Source organism: Alexandromys fortis, unplaced genomic scaffold (genome assembly GCF_014885135.2).
Source record: "Alexandromys fortis isolate MF-2015 unplaced genomic scaffold, M_Fortis_MF-2015_v1.1 scaffold_112, whole genome shotgun sequence".
In the NCBI taxonomy this organism is placed as follows: Eukaryota; Metazoa; Chordata; class Mammalia; order Rodentia; family Cricetidae; genus Alexandromys; species Alexandromys fortis.
Genome location: NW_026068013.1, coordinates 2,792,873 through 2,814,196, shown reverse-complemented (window position 1 = coordinate 2,814,196; position 21,324 = coordinate 2,792,873). Strand labels below are relative to the sequence as shown.

At 36.3% G+C, this 21,324-nt stretch overlaps 1 pseudogene; it reads left to right on the top strand.

Annotated features, from left to right (window-relative positions):
* Nucleotides 1-1,573: 1,573 nt before the first annotated feature.
* On the top strand, nt 1,574-20,161 carry LOC126513708 (rRNA 2'-O-methyltransferase fibrillarin-like; annotated as a pseudogene).
* Nucleotides 20,162-21,324: the final 1,163 nt, after the last annotated feature.

The following is a 21,324-nucleotide window of genomic DNA, read 5'->3' as shown; positions in this document are numbered from 1 at the left end:
TATTCTCTCACCTCCATTTCCTGTAAGCCTCCAGGAACAGTGTCAAGTTTCATGTGGTGTCCTGAAATATATTTAATAAACATATATGTGAGGAAATTTAAAGACACACTCAAGTAGTTATCTGGAGTAAGTTACAAATCTAGTATGTATTAAAGGAATCTGTGAAGATTAATCTACACAGCTTTAAGTCTCTCAGGACAAGGACAATAACCCTACTGTTATTCTGTGACTCTGATGTAGCACAAAACAATTAATTTTTCTAGAAATTCCTTCCTTTCTTGCAGAAAAAAAAACCTATTAGTGAAGCTCTATTCTGTATCCTTTCAGAGAAAACATATTTAATTTAATATGACCTTCCTCTCTCATCCCAGAGTTAATTCTCTGGATATTTTGCATCATTCATTTTTTTCTTGAACACAGATAATTCTATGTATAATCTCTTCATTCTGAGCACACAGGGACTTATTTATATGAAAAAATGTATAAGTTCAAAAAGAAGAAACGTGATAATTTAAGGCCAAAAGATTTTCCTGATGTTCCTAATATTGTGCTGTTAGGTGTTATGAATTCATAGGAATATTACACAAAAAGTCTGAGACAAGCTGACAGTATCATCATGGTAGTTCCCGAGTGTCTGCATGGTGTTAACATACCTATGGAACATACTGTTGCACAGTGGGTTTTCTTTATTCTTTAATTCTTTTATGATATTATTCAATTATTCATTTCTTGTAAGAGGTCAGGGGACTACACACTCAAGAGTCAGCTCTTTCCTTCTACCATGTGGGTTCTGAGGTTGGTTCTCCATTTTAATGGGCAAATGCCTTTTCCATCATCTTGAAGGCCCTGCATAATGAGCTTATATAACTTGATGAGAATTTCCTTTGTGTTTTTGGGACACTCATCAGGGTGTTGTCAATCTACCTAGACTTGGAGAAAGACCAGGTCTGTTTTTCCTAGCTTTACTCTCACACCTTCCTTTGTGCATCTATGTCTGGAACATGATATGTGCTTAACAATGGATGAATTACCATTAGAGCTAGAAATGCTAGCTTTAGTTTTGCCATTTCTTATATGACTTGGTTGTATAAAAATATCTCAGTTACAATAGAGGTTTTGCTATGAGTCATAGAATATATAACTAAAGTTGCAGACATTGAACTAAGGAATTTAGGTACCTTCAAAAGTGATGGAAAACATTTTTAGAAAATACACTTTCTTTGCTCTGTTTATTTTAGACAAGAAGCTACCACAGAATAGTGCATTTTAATCAGTATCTTAGTACAGCTCCTATCATGAAAGCGCTAGCACAAATGTTTATAAGTATTTTAGCATGGCTGAAGTGGTTTTATTTATTGTACGGGAAAAGATTCGGTAGTAAATGATACCCATCTTCAGAATAGCACTTAAGATGCCATAAAACTATTTGAGTATCACAACCAGCGACTCAATTTGCTATCAGCTGCTATTTAGTTCCTCCGAAGCCCACAGCCTTAGCTCTGTCTAGTCTTGGACCTTTTCTACATGGCATGACTGTGAGACAATGTAGGTGGGTGTAGTGGTTTGAAAGAGAATGGCCCCCATAGAGGTTGCACTGTTACAAGTCATGCTTTACTGGAATAGGCGCGGCCTTGTCAATGTCACTGTAAAGGTGAGCCCCGAGATTTCCTACTCTTATATTATGGCAGAGACACAGTTCCCTTTCTCTTGGCTGGTTGTTCAAGATGGAGAACTCTTAACTCCTTCTCCAACACTATGTCTGTAAGCATGCCGCCATGTCTCATCATGATGATATGGTGGTAATGGATCAAACTCTGAAAATGTACATCAGTCCAATTAAAAAATTTCCTTTGTAAGAGTTTCTGTGGTCATGGTATCATCACAGCTATAGAAACCCTAACTAAGGCAGCAGGTACTGCTGGGGAAGGATGCTCCTGCTGAAGGAGCCATCTGAGGTTGCAGTGACACAAAGCCTGAATAAAACTGAAAGTCACCCACTGGGTCCTTCATTCACATGGCATGGATAGGTAGATGCAAGTCCTAGCTAGCTGCTGTCAGGATCCATATTACATTGGACTCTACTTAGATCTTTTGAGTAACTTCATGACTTAGCAGTCACCTTCCCTAGACTTATGCAAGAGAAAAGAAAACAAGAAACCTGCAGCAGGACTCCATGGTCATATTCTAAAACTAACATGAAACATCTCTCACTGTGTTCCAGGAATGCAAAATTCATCCCTCGGTCTCACAGCAACTGTGAGGATTTTACAGTCAGTCCACTGCTTCAAAGTGAAAACAGGACTGAGCTCTATGAGTCACTTAATATCACAAGGCTGGGTGAAGGCTTGCACATCAAGCTGGGGTAGGCTGGCTCCAAACATGTCTTAAACTGCTCGCATAGACTCTGTAGTGTGGTCATTTGCACAATCAATGGGAATCTTCTGAAATAAAGTTTTTTTCCATTTGTACTCTTTGATTTGTTCACTTATTTGATTTTTGCCACTGAGAACTTTTAAGAAGGAAAACAAATGGAAACTTTTTTTTAATCTAGTCTTGGACAAATGTATCTACTAAATTATAACTCAATCAAACCATATATAATTTCAATTATTTCTTTTCATTTATATTTATGCCACTCCATAGATTGAAAACTCTGACTCCCTGTATATAATCACAGAAATAGATTCTATCATTTGCCTTGTATTAAAGCATTTTCAATCTTATTTTATTTATTATTAGGAAAATCAAAATTACATTTCTAGGCCAATCAAAACGTGATTTCAGAAAATAAGCAGTCCTTTGGTTGCTAAATATTCCTAGTATTTTCCATCATGAATCAGTTAAAATGATATTAAGATCTACAGAAATGTGATTCCCCGCATGTGTGTCAGGAATGACAACCAAAGCTGACTTCTCCAAGGGGAGATGTCATCAAGCAGCCTTTAAGGAAGAGATCCCTTCTACAATTTCATATTCAAATTATATTAAGAGATTTGCAATAAGTAAGTGATATGTATGTTAAATATCCGAAATAACATTGGAAAGGTTTTGAATTGTTTTAAATTGGCCTGCCCAATGACAGAAACTGTGCTTAAGGACAGTCCTTGATGTAGCAGCTCTGGGTTTTTACTAAAGCTAATGTGTAGTTTGTCTACTTGTGATACTCATGAGTCCTGGAAGTGGGAGGAAGGAGGTGGCATTGTTAGTGCCCATGCTACTTAAAAGTTGAGGAAGCATCCTTGGGATTTCATTCTTGGTTCTCAGTCATGTATGATAGCATCCATGGAATAAAAGAAGTAAAATTAATTTTCTTTACCCTCTTGCACACTCTTCTCAACAAAAATCGTGACTTCACTTAAACGTATTGTCAAATATCATGGAACCTCATATCTCCTTCTCTAGTGTGTTGCAAAAGGAGGAGTCAGTGTGGTTGGAATGGAACCATTTTTCTTAAGGGATGAAAAGAATTGATTTCCCCTTCTTCCTGGTGTTGTATCTTCTTGGCTTCACACTGAATTGAAAGAAGATCTGAGTGAAAAAAGCAAACCCTCCCAGGTTATGACAACACACGTCACACGAGAGAAATAAATGTTCCACAAAGCTATCTATATCTAACGCTATTGGAAGAAATTTGCAACACTGTAGTCATTTGACTTTTATTTATGTTGTTTTCATTTTCGTTTGTGGATAATATTCGATTTAATAGTAAACTCCATTGACCATCAATTGAGGTGGTAAGAGTTTGTAAATGGTCACACTATTTTCAAACATGCAAGAACTGGAAACATTTACTCTTTTTATGATATATTTTGTCTTTGATAAGTACAAAAGTCACTTTTTCTCTTGAGTCCCAAAGTAACCTTTACTCTTGAATATGGTCAAAACATTATACATTTTACTATCATTTTTTACTATTAACTAAATTACTGTACTTTCATATTTTCTTATATTTGTGTAGTGATTTGTATATTTTTCTGATAAAAGGTGTCTAATTACATGGTTTTGAGTGATTTTATTAGAAATGTAAGTATTAATTAGCTATTTTTCTATACATCATTAAGCAAATTGCATTAAGTTAAAATGGTAGCAACTTATTGTTTATGGAGCAAGAGGTCATGGCCTCCCTCTGCATATATTGCAATTGTGATTTTGGTGGGCATGTCACGTGATCTTGGCAGAGCATTCTCATACTCTGTGTCCTGTGTCTGAATATTTATCCTTACAGCCTTTGGCTTCTGAGGCACTAATGATCCCATGTGTTAGCACGTGCAAGGTGTTTCAATACTGATGATCTTTAGAATCAGAAATGACACATTATCATTTTCCATTATGTTTGACAAAATGAAAAGAGACATAAAGTTTACTCTTTTGATGGAACATGCTACAGAGTAGAAGGCAGTGAAATAAGCTATTTTGCTAGACTATCTACTGTAGGCAGAACACTTTACATTTTGTCTCTTTTGTTCTATGAGGTGCTTGAGGGAAGCCTTTTCCCATTACTGGAAAAAAATTGCTTTAATCCCTTCTGCAAAACCACCTTAGCTTTTCTCCTTGCCTAATGACACGTGTCTTTATTTCATACTGAGAAGTAACATTCTCTTGGCATAGTGTTATGTCTATTATCACAAATTTTAAATACTTACTTTATTTCTCAAGTTTTGAATTCACTAAGATATATAACAAAACATACTTAAGTATTGAAACGATTTAACTTTTTTATTATAAAGTGATGAATAATGAACAGGTCCATATTTAAATTTTGGCCCTCAACTCCATCTTTCAAATAATTAATAACTTTAAGTTCCTCAAAATCATAATTCATGCCATTCCTTTATTTATTATTTATTTATTTATTTATTAAATATGTGCCTGTGTGTGTGTGTGTGTTAAGGCAGGGTGGAAAGACCAAAAGAGATAGCCAGATGTCCCAGCTATCATTCCTCACCTATGTTTAGAGTGCAGGCCTCTCTCTGAGCATAGACTCCTGTTTTCTTGGCTAGGATGGTCACCCTCAGTGGTCATCCTGCCATCTTGCCCTTGAGCTGGGTTTAGTGGTGTGCATGGGATGTCTAATTGGCTCTGGAAGCTTACTGCTTGGCGTTGTGATTTACTGTACAGTAAGCACTCCAAATCACAGCATGACTATCTAGACTCCTCTTTTTCCTTTTAGTCTGTTTGGTTGTTCGATTGGTTTATTCTTTTGGGAAAGGTCTCATTGTTAGACTAGCATGTAATTCAATCGGTAGCAAGGAAAGGCTTCAAAATGGTAGTTATTTTTCTGCTTCAACCTCTTAAGTGTTGGAATCATAGGTGTAAGCTACCACAATCAACTTCTCTGCCTTGTGGCCATAGAAAAATTACATTTTCTATCTGAGAATTGGGAAAAATAATATTATTTGCCTTTCAGAATCAGAAAGAGAAAGATATAAAAGATTAAATATATATTCTTTAAGGAATGTCTGAGAAAGTTTATCCTTTTTTAGTATGTACAAGTATGCCAACCAAAGTAGTAGGAAATGCTGCATTATAGACTTTAAGTATGGAGATATATGAGCATGAATGTGTTCATGTAATATAGAAATATATATAACTAACATATGAAAGTATAGAGTATATAGTATATAAATATAACTGAATGTTTCTGAAAAATTATAAGTACTGTTTTAGTAATATATCCCATAATTTATTATATGATTAATATATTATATATCAATATAAATAATATTTATATTATTTACTACCATAAAATATTTGAGGTTTTCCTATAATCATGTTGACACTCAGGGTTGTTTTCCTTCCACATTCTAACAGTGTATCTCATAACCAAAGGAGAACTGATCATTACATCATGCCAGCAAGCTTGGAAGGCTTAGGAGCACAATTGGAATTAGCCCGTACATTGCAGCTAACCCTGTCTCAGGCTTCTCTTCTCACCCTAAGACTAATGAACACAATATTCAGATTTTCTTCCTATGTCCAAATCTGTTTGTCCCACCATAAAATGTTTTCTAAACAGTAAGACAATTTACAGAAACTGACTTGACTCTAACCATAAACTATCGAGCTCTCACGCTCCCGAGGATAGGGATCTGATAGAACACAGACGGAAAGATGAGTGTGTTGGTGACAGAGAACAACGATATTATACAGATGCCAGGCACTTGAGTATGTTTCATGTGCTTGGCTCCCATTATTCCTGGAAAAGCCTCATGTGTCCTTGTGGCCACTTTACCACATGAAGAGAGAGAGCGACATACCTCAGCCATGAGGACATCCCACTGTGGGGTACTGCAGTAGAAGTTAGGAAATAGAGATGCTCACAGTCAGTAAGGGTCACAGTGCTGTGCTGCAGTCTGCAGTAAAGACATACTTGCTTGAGTGTCTAAAAAGCCAAATTTTATATCTTAGATTTTGCTGTACCTTTCATTCCTACTTATTCAAGAATGTCCTTGGTGCTAACAAGCCCTAATATAATGGCCTTCTTTTCTGTGATTGTCTCTCATTAAGTATGAATGTGATCCCTTTCAAATGAAAGGAACACCAGAAAAAGAAAAAAAAACAAGGCTTCAAATAAAATATTGAGTGAAAAATGAAGGATTCAAAGAATAACCCTCATGCTAAAAACCTGCTTCTCAAAACATGGTGTCTTGGCCATTCTGCTAGGCTACAGATTGCTATTTTGTTACTTTACATTTTCTCTCAGTGCCATTCAATCTCTGTTCTATTTAACTTTTGCATGACATCTACTTCATTGCTGTTCACTGTATTCCTGCTGTAACTAAAATCAGTAGGGAAAGGTGTAACAAAATGCCTATGTCTCTGCTAGTGAACCTTGGTGTAGAGATTGGCTGAGACATTCCCTGGTTCCCTCTAAATTCTGCAAGACTGGAAACGTTTTGCTACTACCCACCATAGAGAAAGCAGTTGGGAAAAGCTAGGCTGCGCTGAATTTTAGGGAGACTAATCAGTCTAATTCCATCTAAACCTATTTACCCTGTCCAGGAGATCAGCTAATGAGCAATGCCAGTAACTCCTGGTTCTTGACACAGGTTTCCAAAAGTGAGTTAATGAACCAATTTAAAGGGACATGCTTGACATTTGCAAATTGGCTTAACTCATTTGTTTGAACAGCTTTGAACTGCATTGAGCTGATGGGGTTGCCATTAAATCACTCTGTCGTGTGAGATTTTTAAAACTTCAGCAAACTTAAGAAGATATCTTAATAATTGAATAAGTTCATGTTATCAACTAGTCTTTCTAAATCCCCTGCTTATTTATGAGAGTACGGTTGAGAATTTTAAATGTTATTCCTTCAGTCTTCACAACAATATCACACTTCTTTGTTACGGTGCCTGTGCCCGATTACACGCAACGCATGCACCATGTGCGTTGTCAGTAATTACAGGTGGTTCAGTGCTTTCAGCAGATTCCAGCGGGGTTTGATGGCTTAAATATCTGTCTCATAGGTTTCTAGGCAACAAAGCATAATATTTCTGTTTTTAAACAATCTCCTCAGAGAGGACAAAAATAGCAAATTGGGTTATTTTTTAAATCTAATATAGCTTTCTGAAATTATAAAAGAAATCTGTTGATTTGAAAATAGGCTGAGTTTACAAATGATTTCAGCCATCTATTTACATAACATATTTTCATATTCTAGTTTATGTTCCCAGAATAAACAATGGCTATATTGCCATGAACAAAAAAGACAAGGGTTCTGTTTCCTCACGGAATTTTTATGAAGATGAAAAACTGGACTCTCAGAAAACAAAAGTGTTTAAATAAAATTCTGAAAAATTTCACATGGAGGAAATAAGTCATTAACAATAAGAAAGGTCGGGAGAGAAATAAAAGTTTATTGCATCTAAATTAAATAATTTTTAATAGCAAAACAGTGAATAAAAGGATCATGGAGAAAGGACTTTTACAAATCATGGGATTGGATCTTATATTAATTACTGTTCTTGTTGCTATGACAAAATACCTGACAAATGAACTGAAAGCTGGTTTTGCCTCAGAGACTGAAGGTGCAGCTGATTTTGGTAAAAACATATAGTGGCAGGAGTTTGAGGAAGTGGCTCACATTCTGTTCCAAACTGAAAGGCAGAGGGAAATTTGGTGTTCAGCTCACTTTTTCTTATTGTTAAAGATGATACGTCAACTCACCTGGTCTAGATAATTCTTTACAGGCATGCCAAGAGGTTTACCCACCAGGCAAGTCTTGATACTGCCAAGGCAATAATCAGTATTGATTAATGGAGAGAAAACACTGCCCCAGAAAACAGAGAAAACTATAAGGTCCATTTGGTGGAAGAATTAAGCAGGAAAAGGCTGTTGAGGACAATGAAGGCAATATAAATGGATATCTGTTAGCCTAGAGTAAGGCTATTATACCCTAGGATTTATGCTCATTGAACACCCTTGATGGCTCTGAGTGCCTGTGACTTTGCTTTTTACTGACTTTGAAGTCTAAGAAATATACTACCAAATACAGCAAAAATCACTCAAAATTGCAGGTCCTTCCCAGATGAAGGCATCTTCAACATAAGTTCTGCAGAGTGTTCATGGCTACCAACCAGTCAATGAGAAATCCATCATCTAAAATTATTAGTCATTTTTAAAGTGTGAGAAAGGAACTGATATCAGTCTAAATAATATCTGAATAAATTAAGTCTAGAAATAATTAATGAAAATTAATTAGTTGAGTTATATAAAATAGTATAGATATGAAATATGTGTAATGAAAGAAATTAAAAGAGAAGAGAAAGAAAAAGATTTGAAAACAGAATCAAGTGAAACTTTTAGTTCCTTATTAAAACTGAAAAGTCTTCAGATGAATAGATCACTAGATTAATAACCAAGGAATAGAATTTATTAATCTGAAGATTGATCAAAGAGGAAACACGCAAATGAAAACATCAAATTAATTTAAGAGCTTATAATTAGAATCAGATTTGGGGATACAAATCCAAATAATAAACAAGAATATTATAAAGAAATCTCATTTGCACATGAAAACATGACTCTCTCTATATATATTATATATATAATATGCTTATATATAAAATGAATTTAGCTTTATGCATACTTATATTTTACACCACACTATATTATTTATTATATTATACCATTAACATATATGGTACACACACACTCATACATCATTTAGTGTTGAGTGTATATATATGAGAATTCAGAGCTGACCAATTGTATTGGGTACCCAGTTAGGGGCTCATCCTTGGGGAGTGTTCTTTCTTCTAATCTCAGCATTTCCTAGTTGCCTATAGTTCTTCCTTTATGGGTGGTGCACTGTGAGGCTTCTGCCTTCCGCGTTACTACATCTATTGGTGTTCTACTTGTTCAGATCTTTCCAGGCAGTCATATAATGTTGTGTGGGCACAACCTCCCAGAAGATTTTCTTGTCCTCTGGCTCTTTTTTTTTTTTTTTTTTGGTTCCTCTTCTACAAGGTTTGTTGAGCCTTTGATTCAGGAGTTGTGTTTTAGATGTAGTCATAAGTTTTTTTTCTGTATTTGGCCAGTGTGTGGCGTTCTATATTGGTTTGTCACAGGCAACAGTTTCTTTGCTGAGTAGTGAGAGCTACACTGCCCTGCTGGTTTAAAGATAACTATTTAGAATTTGGTTAAAAGTTACATTGTTTATGAAAGTGATGGTAGATGGGTCTCCTCTAAGGCTCATCACCTCACTAGACTTGAGAAATTGGGCAGGTTTCCAGTGCCAGGCCTGAATTCTTATAAGCTTAGGTTACACTAAATGGATTGAGCCAGTTGTATTTATATATTTATTTTGAACAACATGAATTAAATTTTTTACACATTGGCAAAATCAGTGTTAAAGGCATTATGGTATGTCTTGAAATCTAACAACAATTATAGTTTCAAACAAATAAGTAACATTTACTAAAACATGTATAATATGCTGAAATAAAAACATGTCAACAAAATTCTAGTACAGCAATGAAAAATGCATTCTCTACATTATTTAAAAAAATATCTGTTTTTTGTGTTTTGTGTATATGAATGTTTTGCCTGCTTGTATGGGTGTGTACCACATATGTGATGCAAAAGCAAAGGCCAGAAGAGGGTATCAGATTTACAAGACTAGAATTACAGGTTTTTGTGAGCTGGGTGCTGGTAATTGAGCCCAGGCTCTCTGCAGAGCAACAAGTGCTCTTACCAGGGTCCTCCTCAATGATACCTTGTGAATGAAGTCCAGGACTTAGATGAAGAAAATGAGGTCTCAGCCGGGCGATGGTGGCACACGCCTTTAATCCCAGCACTCGGGAGGCAGTGGCAAGTGGATCTCTGTGAGTTCGAGACCAGCCTGGTCTACAGAGCTAGTTCCAGGACAGGCTCCAAAACCACAGAGAAACCCTGTCTCGAAAAACCAAAAAAAAAAAAAANAAAAAAAAAAAAAAAAAAAAAAAGAAAATGAGGTCTCACATGAGGTCTCACAACTAAATTTGATGCTATCAAATATCACCTGTGAAAACTCAGCTGTGAGTAAGTAGTACTCAATTACTACATTAACTACACATTGTTTTTAAGGTCGCACAGTCAGATTTCCATGTAATCATTCTCACCTGAGCCCGGAGAATAAAGGTTTCCTCTAATCGGTGTGTGTGACCTGACCAGAATGGTCTAATTTCACTTTTCCAACCCAGTCTACCTATCCATTTTTGTCATCCCTAACTCTTGCAAGTTGTGTACCTGTTTCTCTTGAGTTGTTTGTGAGAGTTTAATATTAAACCCATGGGTTTATTAGAATATCAAGTTTTCCTTTGTGTCCAATTTTATTTGCACTTATAAATTGGGTTATTTGGTGTGTTGTTAGCGTTTCTAAATGTTTCTTATGAGAGGACTGTGGCTTCATTTAGCCATGATTGTTTTAACCACTTCTTGCTTTGATTAAAGATTAGAAGGTTATTCTTGTGTAGAGATTGTTCTGAAACACTTCAACTATGTATAGTGTATATTTGTTCCACAAATGACTTACTGGATTTGCTTCTATAGAAAAATATAAAGATTGGTTCTAGATAAAAGACAAAATAGATTCTTACAGAAGTGTTTTTTGTTGCTTAAATATAGTATTTATAAGTGGGAAATGTTAATAATTTACTATAAAAATAAATATATAAACTCATAAACATTCCCTAACAATGAGGAATAAAGATTATCCTGGATGATAAGAAACTGACAAAGAAATGAACATCTACTGAACAAGGGGTGCAGTGTAAGCATGGATTGGCTGCTGGTAGAGCACCGAGAGAAGTAAATAATATTGTATCATATATTGATGATTTTTGCTCAAAAAGGATGTGGTCTGCTTGATAACAGGAATGATTTTTTCAACATCTCCAAAACTACTAAGAACAAAATAAACAGTACATGTAAGACAGAAATGTAATAATGTATATAGGTTTGGCATTGCAAGCTAGACCAAGGCTAAGGTGAGAGAATGGACAGGGATGAGCAAAGGGCAGGATCTTGGTGAAATTTAGGAAAATGTAGAAGAAAAAAAAAGAAAAAGAAAGAAGGAAAGAAGGAGGAGGAGATGGAAGAGGAGGAGGAGGAGGAGAAGGAAGAAGAAGAAGAAGAAGAAGAAGAAGAAGAAGAAGAAGAAGAAGAAGAAGAAGAAGAAGAAGAAGAAGAAAACTACAATGATGAGAGGGGAGGGGGGAAGAAGATGGGGAGGAGGACAAAGTCACATTATTTCTGAGGAAAACTTTAAATAATTTATCATCTTTTACTGAGGTTCATTTACGTATCATATGAGGAGTAAGTAAAAAAAAACATATTCTCATAAAAGATCTACTGTGATATATTAGATGTGTGTGCACGTGCACACACAGACACACACACACACATTTTAGCTGCTCCATGGAGGTAAATAGTTGAAATGAGGCAATTATGGAAGAAGTGTAGGCACATGGAGGCTCTTACGTGAGCTCACTTGAAAGTAACTGGAACCTTTACTAGAATAGTAGCTCTAGAGGGAAAGATAAACTCATACTTATTCATCACTACAGTGTTTTACATTTGCTACTCTGAAAACACTGGCAAATAAACACTGGAAGGTGACTAAACATCACACTCAAGTCAAACAAAAGATATTTTGAAATAAAAATATAAAATGTGTGTCACTATTTTCAAATTGTTGTGAAACTATCATACATGTATATGCATTTATATCTCTCATGCCCAGACCCTCTCTCTCCCCCCATCCTTTTGCTTGACTCCTCTTTCCCCTGATCAGTTTCACCTTTAATTTCTTGCCATACATAAATACATTACTTTATATGTCTATATAAAGGCTAGAAGCACAAATGAGATAGAATGTGCTATTTGTGTTTCTGAGGCTAGCTTAACTGTCTTAAAATATGACCTCCATTTTTACCTGTTTCTCTTGAAGTTGACATAACTTTCTTCTTCATAATGGTGTTTTTAAAAAGTGCCCTTGTGTATGTAAACCAGACACCAACTTAAAAAACATCTATTTTCCTAGTCTAATTGAGATATAAACTTGATAAATCAATTTTTAAGAATGGAATTAAGCCCTCTTGTGTTTCCACTGATTTTCCATCTTACACTTTGATAATACATGTTTTTATTAAGTATCTTGCCTTATTTCCTAGATTAGGAACATGCTAAGATTTTGGTGATGCTTTCTTCTTTGACAAAAGCTAAAATAAGTGACAATAAAACAATCACTTACTTTCTATGTTTAGTTTGAAATCATTACTTTTAGTACATCTGTAATGAGACTAAAATTATCAGGTGAGTCAGAGTTTAAATAGAGGTGTTAAGTTTCCAATTACAATCTGCTAATGTTGTTAAAAAATTCATGTTTGATGTTGATTTTTTCCTTCTATAGTAAATATAATGGACTTTCTTATAATAAAATTCTACATTTTATTTTGTGAAGGGTCTTCTTGAAGATATAAATATCATACCTTATAATTATCAACATCAGTAAAGCAAAGTGTTGCTTGTAGAGTTGACTTAAAAGCACAATGAAAAGTTATGATGAACGTGTCTTTATTCTTTTATAGCATATACTTGCATGTAAATAGCCCTATAGTTATTTTTATTATATTATGTTAACAAGCACTATAGGGTCATTAAAATAACTCTGTGTACAATTTAGTATAGGGCGGCAGTTCTGTTATACTTTACAATGTGTAAACCAGCCACTTGTTCATACTAACTTGGTAAGCAGAAAGTCTAAATCCTTGTAGACACGTATCAAATTTAGGAAATACTCATTCCATGCAATTAAATCCAACATCAATATGAATCTTATATTTTGTGATAAGGTGCCACACTGTTTCTCAACTGATTACTGTTTAGTCGATGAGTTTACTACCTTTCAAAGTACTGGAAAATTATTGCATACTTTGGACATATAATGATTTACAATATTCAAAACTGTAGTCGAGAAAGTAACTGCAGATGTAGTAGAAATAATAATAACATGAGATTTAGAAGTAGAGTCTGAAATACTATTTTTATTTTTGTACATCCCTTGGAAATATTGTGGGATTGGTTTTATACCTCTGTGGGGTCCTGTGAAATTGTCCACGTGCTTATGAATTTAAACTTATGAATTGTCATCTTGTGCATGTTCAGCAGCATTACATCTAAATGTGTGCAGCTGAAGTCTCATCACTAGAAACTTCTGGTGTTATCTAAATTCTCAACAAAGAAATAATCTTGTGCTCTGGTGGAGGATTTTACATCTATGCCATTCGCTGCTTGTTTTCAGAGTACTGGATACTAAAGATTGTAGCTATTATGGCAGGCTCCATAACTCTGTCTAGGCTGCAGCAGCAAGCTGTGTATTCTAAAGCTGAAAGTGAAATGTCATCTTCTCATCACCCCGTCAAAGACCATGGAGCAACCATGCAGTACCACCCCAATGTAAAGAAACGCTGAGGAAGGCTACTCCTCCAAGCATCTCAGCAAGGGAAGGTTACTTTTGCTTTGAGGGTTCCTTAAACATAAGATGCAGTTCAAGGTTTCCCATGGTGAAACCCAGTGCTTGACAGAATCCTGATGCCTCCCAAATCCAAGCAATGCACAAAGACTGAGCCTTTTGTCAGGAGGCTTAGTGGCTCCCCCATCCCTGCTCCATCATCAGGACGTGTAAAAGGCAATAAGATTCCACCTCCTTGGGAGCGAGGTACAAAGCTATCCTGAGGATTTATTTTGGACCTTATTATTCTAGGCACCTTGTAGAAACTGGAAGTTCCATGTGCAGGCCAGGGCTCAAAGACGGCCTAGACTGCCTTACCCTTACACCAGGCAGAGATGAGTTTACAACCAGGACAGACATGAGTTTCAGTTTGTACCTGCAACCCAAAATGCTACCACTTCTAGACAGCATGTGGAGGGTGGCCCAGCCTTGCACACTATGGTTGGTTATGCTACCTAGTTTTATGTCAACTTGATACAAGCTAGAGTCATTTGAGGAAAGGAACCCTCAAGTGAGGAAATGCCTTCATAAACTCAGGCTGTGGACAGGCCTGAATTAGTAATTAATAGTAGAGGCCCCATTCCATTGGGATTGATCCCAGCCCTGATCTGGTGGGTCAAGGATCTGTAAGAAAACAAACTGAGCAAGCCAGGAGAATCAAGCAAATAAGCAGGAATCTTCCATGACCTCTGCATTAGCTGGTGCCTCCAATTTCCTGCTTGAGTTGCAACCCTGAATTTCTTTCTATAATATGAAAACTTAGTTGAAATTAACACTTTCCTCCCCAAGTTGTTTTTGGTACTGCATTCACAGCAATAACTACCTTAACTAAGACAGTGGGAAGGTGCATTTATTTAAAGAACAGTATAGACTATTACACCCCAAATTAAGTATAGAACTAAGCTGTAATGCGTCAGTCTAGAAAAGACAACTATATTCCCCTGTCCATTATAACAGTTGATATGATAGTCAAGAAACAGAGGCATTTCATGATCCTCTTGATTGATAAATAAATAATGAAAACATTGTCTGTATATAGGACATGTAATACTTCTCATCCATCAAAATATTTGAGACAAAGAGAATGTAACTGGATGTTATTATGTTAAGTGAGCAAAGCTGGGCCTAATATAAAGGCAAGTACCACATGATCTCATGCATAGCCAATATAAATTAGTCTACCTTTTAGAACTTAGACAGAAATGATGATAGTCAGAGCCTGGAGTAAGCGTGGTAGTATTGATAAGGAAATGTTCAAAGAGCAATGTGACTGATAGATTAGAATCAGAAGATCCACAGTCCTACAACACTATGGGTGGATCCACGGTGCTGCAACACCATGGGGTGGATTCACGGAGCTACAATATCATGGGGGTGGATCCACGGAGCTACAACACCATGGGGTGGATTCACAGAGCTACAATATCATGGGGGTGGATCCACGGAGCTACAACACCATGGGGTGGCATCCTGACGAAAGTTTCTGAAAGCTAGATAATGCATCTTACACATCTTAATAATAAAATTTGACGCAATTTGTGACTATACATATAGATAAACTGATTGAGACGTCACACAATTTGTGTATGCCTTAAACCATTACCTGACACCAAATAGATATATACAAATCTTAATCTTTATGTATTTATATAAAAAGGATATAGTGGCATATATTTATCATAAGATACTACAGATACTCAGGCTGGAAGTTATGGGGTTTAAGGCAAGCCTGAGCTACATAGATGTTCTCCAAATAAATATAAACATACACAAATTCTTTAATTTTACACTTATATTTTTTAGTTTTGAAAATAATACCTTGATTTTCCTAAATGATATAAATGATAGTTATATATATCCATTTCAAGAGGATGCTTTTAATAACGTATGGTATCAACGGTATCAGATTCCCTGAAATTGTATGTCAATAGTTATGAACAGCAACACGTAAAGCCTGGTCATCACATATTTCTCCAAGAACACCCAAGTGGCACTTGGAAGTCCATCTCAGCTCAACTTTTCAAGGAAGTGTAATAAAAACCCTTTTAAGAGAGAATGCCTCACAACATGTTTCTTGATATGTCACATGATTTAAACTAAATTGAAGTAAAAATGTGAATTTTCTCTTGGACTATTCAAAGAACACACCTCATTACAAACTTGCAAAGCCCCCTACATAAGATTTTCTGTTTTGACAATTCTGTAGAGCCTGCAATCCTGTTGCCCATGGTGTTCTCTAGATTTGAAATATGTCAAAGACATCTCTTTGGATGACAGTTTTGAACTTTAGAGAAAATTGTGTGTGTTGTCTGGAAAGAGAAGCTTTGTGGAAATATGATAACCATCTTTAAATATTTAAAAGGCTGTCATGAGAAGAGATGGTGAGGTAATGAGTTCTTTTCATGGAAACATTTAAAGAACATTTGTAGAAATTTTGGATGTTTCAGCAGAACACTGAAATCTGAGCTGGAACTTGTTGACATTTTCGTTCCATTGTGTTTTATGCTTCTGATTAAAGAATGCATTTAATTTCACAATGATAAAATACCTATGTTGTGTGTATGTTTGTAGAGAGCAAGCATGAAGTATAAGTCTGGTATGGAAAGATTTATAAAACACTTTAGAAGTTTGTTATTGGTGCTCATATCTGCATTAGTAACAATAATCAAAATGCAGAAGCCACACAAGTTGCCACAAATGAGTTGCTAAACCATGGTGTGTGCATACAGTAAGAAGTTATGGTACCTTTGAAAAAATTTTGGAAGTATGTTATTGTATGGCGGAATGTCTTGGATATTCTACTAAGTGAAATAACCTAGTCACAAAAACAAACAAAACAGTTTGTGCTTTGTTAGAAAAAGAAAGAGCCCCTGGGTGAAGTTCTACTTACCAAGCTCTTTCACAGAAATCCTGTCCCAAGTTTTCTCAAAAACAAATTACAGAGTAGATGAGAAACCAGGAACCTAAGAGCAGCTATCTGTTCAAATAGTAGTTTTAATAACTATTTTCCTCAGCAGGTGGAAGATGGGTGGATGCAGAGACTCAACACAAGGCAGCATAGATACATTTACACAAGTCACAGTATTGAAGACTGATGACAGTTTTAATCATATGTGTGTATTAGTGTATATGTTATGTGTTCATGTGTATGTATGTGAGAGGGCCCAGAAAGGCCAAAGCACTGATTCTCCTGGAACTGAAGTTGCAGGTCATTCTGATCTGCCCTGCACAGTTGTTAGCAACATTACGAGGGGGCTATCCAGGAGCAAAACGATATAAATCCTTGAGCCATCTCTCCAGCTTTAGGAGCCAATGCTAAACCACTTCTTATTTTGCATTAACCCACATGTACTTTGAAAATGTATGCACAGTACCAACTTGTGGAAATATAGCTGTGTCACATGACCTTGCCTCATCATTACTCTCCTTAAAAACTATTTTAATATAGCAAACCCACACAGTGAAGTGAAAAGCGATAATAATTATAGTCTCAAATGAAAAAGGAGGACCATTTTCTAAAGGCGGCCATGTTCTCAGGAGACTATTTGCTTGGGTTGTTTAGTGTGTGTTCTCAGCATTATGGAGTTTATGACAAAGCTTGTATGGTAAAACAAACGGGAAAAATCTAATTCCTTTGTGCTTTCCTCTGTGCCATCTAAGCATAGGCAAAAATGAACCAAATGATGATGGGCAGTTAGCTAGTGGAATAAGTGAAGGTATATTATAGAAACTGTTCCCCTTTTTACTGAACAACACTATAATACCACTAAAGCACAGATGAAGATAGCCAATTAGTACAGCTCACTGATATTTACCAACATTTCTGCAACGTTTCTTCAAGAAATTGTCTAGAATGTGAAATGGTATTAGAGGTTTGAAAATGGTGTCATTTTATCTCCATGTTCAGCAGTTGATATTGAATGAACGCTGTGGTTTAATCTCTGTTCAATGCATCATTTAGATCAGGCCTGCATCTCTGCATCTGATTCCACCTCGAGCTTTCCAATCAGGTAACACCTCTAACTGCTCTGTGTCAATTTCAAGACACATAATTTGTTTGACTGGCATTTGTCAGGCTGTATAATCACCGAGGATGATAGCTACAGCTTTAATGTAGCTCTGATTTTGTTTGTTATTTCTAAGTTTCATTATCTCTGAAATACTAGAAGTATACTGACTCTCTGTGCTCGTCACATCTCACACTTAGCATGAAAACAAAATTCACTTTAAAGGCTTTATTAAAACAAATTTCATTAAGGCGTCTTTGCTTAAAATAAGGTGTTATCTCGAAGAAAATACTATATAATAAGACTTCTTGACTTGATATTTGAAAGAGCTAATATATCTAGGTCAGAGATGCACTAGCTAGTCAATTTGTCTTAATCTATCATTTTCAGAATATACTATTATTCTCCCCGGGACCTGGATTTTTTCAGACAGTCATCGTAACACTGGATTGTATAATATACAAAGCGTCAATCATGTATTGAACGTTCTGCTCGTAGATGTTTGGATAGAAGGGGCATGTGCGGATGGATAGAACAACTGATGAATGACAGTTGGCTATAGACAGAAACATGCACACATACAAAGAATATACTCAGTGCATTTGTCTTCTCAGTGTCTGCTGACTATTACTTTTTTCTAGAAAACTTGATCATTTTATGACTTTGAATTCCTACACAATTGAGGTAATAATGGCACTGAGTCAGTGATCCTTAACCTTTGAGTCTCAACCCATTTGGGGATTGCATATCAAATATTTACATTATGATTCATAACAGTAGCAAAATTACAGTTATGAAGTAGTGATAAAAATAATTTTATTATTGAGGGGTCTTCACAACATGAGGAGCTGTATCAAAGAGTCACAGTATTAGGAAGGTTGAGAACCACTGATCTAAGTGATCTTAAAATATAACAATACATATGAGCACAAGTAACACTGACTAAATATTTAGTAAAGATTCCATATGTCACTTTCTATGGTCTTCTGTAATTGTATTGGATATTTTGTTGCTATACCTATAGCCCATTAGTGTTATCTGTATTTATTTGAACTAGATAAATATTGACAAATTTCTGCTCATTAGAAAGAACTAGTAGTCTATTTCTTCGAGAAACTAGTTTCTAATTCTTTTTCTCATAATACACTTAAAATAATCAGCACATGCAAAAGCCTGTGGTTCGTGGACTGGCGAACACTGTGGATTGCTGGAGCAACACAACAAGAAACAGGGTGATGAAACCAGGGGGCTGTTTAGGTGGCAGGCAAGGCTTTGATGACAGAGACAGTAGAGGCAACTGGTAGAGGTCAAGGTGGAGGCAGAAGCAGAGGCTTTGGGGCAGAAGAAGTAGAGGAGGTGGCAGACGAGGTGGAGACTTCCACTGTGGGGGCAACGAGGGTCCAGGTGGTGGCCGGGAAGGCAAAAGAGGAAACCAGTCAAGGAAGAACAAGTAATGGTGGACCTGCAGCAGCATGAAGGCATCTTTATCTGTCTTGGGAAGGAAGGTGCCCTTGTCACAAAGAATCTGTTCTCTAGAGAATCTGTGTATGAGGAGCAAAGAATATTTCAGAAACAGATGACAAAATTCAGTACCAAGCCTATAACCCCTTAGATTCCGAGCTGGCAGCAGCAATCCTGGGTGATGTGGATCAGGTTCACAGCAAGAGGGATGTTGGGTGCCCAAGATGCTCTACCCTAGGGCAGCCTAGGGTATTACTGACCTCCACATCTGTGATATAATCTGCGTGGATGATCTGGTCTATGCTCTTGAGTTCTCCCGCCACTCCGACTATGACCTCATCAATTTGACCAAGCACAGAACCAACATTATTCATCCACACTAATACCGTATGCTTATTGTGGTAGTGGACATGGTCTTTGCCAATAGGACCCAGCCAGATCAAACTCAGACTGTGGTTCTGAATGCTCACACCTTCCTGCAGAATAGAGGATACTTTGTAATTTCCTTTAAAGCCAGTAATATTGGCTCCACAGTCTTTGTGGAAGCTGTGTTTCCATCTGAGGTGAAGAAGATGCAACAAGAGAACCTGAAGCCCCAGGAGCAGTTGACACTAGAGCCCTACCAACGAGATTGCATAGTGGTTGTGTGTTCAGGCCACCTCCCAAGGTGAAGAACATACTCAGACCTGTCTGGATTTGAAGAAATGAGTGGTACTACTTTTTGCAGTTTTCTCTTGTTTGTTTTGTTTTGTTTTCATTAAAAGATTCATCTGTCAAAAAATAAAATAATAAGATAAATAAAGTAATCATATGCAGGATATATTGGTGTACTCTCAAGTCAGTGCAGAGAAAAAAAATATTTTACCAGCAGGTTAATTCCCACCACTGGGTATTGTCTATTTAAGACCCTTCTTTCCTTCCTTCTTACTAGAAAATCATTATCCATCATTGGCAACATTTGCTTTCCTTCAGTTTCATCTTAATTCAAGATGTTTGAAACGGTTCAGTTTCATTGAATGTATTCACTCTCTTTGTGATTGTAAATGTGCTAAAACTGTCAAATTCTATATTGAGAAACTTTGTCTGTATACGCTCTCTATTCTGGTCATTTTGCTCCTTGATTAAATGTGCATCTTCCACTTCCTCTTCAAGAACATCACTCACTCTACCTGGCCAGTTTTATAAGTTGTGATGGTTTGGATAACAAGTGTCCCATTATCCACTTGAAACCCAGTTGGCACTGTTCGGAGAGGTATGGGTCGTCCAACCTTGATGCAGGAAGCACATCAGTTTGAGGGTAAAAGCTTTATGTCACTTCCACGTCACCCTCTCTGCTTTGCACTTGTAGCTAGAAATGTGAGTTCCTAGAGTCTTGCTCAACTGTTGTGGCTCCTGCCTGCTGCCATGCTTCTCTAACGTGATACATGCTTACTCTCAGGAGCTTGAAGCAAAAAATTAACTCACTCTTTATAAAGTTGTCTCAGTCATAGTATCTTATCACTGCACAGAAAAATGAATAACACATTTGCATTGATAGTAACAGATTGAATTTTATTTACTATCTAGATAAGCCATGCATGATATGGCTTTTTTTAAAATATTATAGAACAAAATATGTAATATTCATATTTTATTAAAGTAACAGGTTTACAACAATTAAAGAGTTTATGAATTTTTAGCACATAGTAATGTACTAGGTATTTCTTTTAGGGCAACGACTGGCTTTCTAAATCATGACACAGAGACTTACTGTTAGTTTTGAATGCTCAGCCGAGCTTAGTTCTTCTTCTTCTTCTTCTTCTTCTTCTTCTTCTTCTTCTTCTTCTTCTTCTTCTTCTTCTTCTTCTTCTTCTTCTTCTTCTT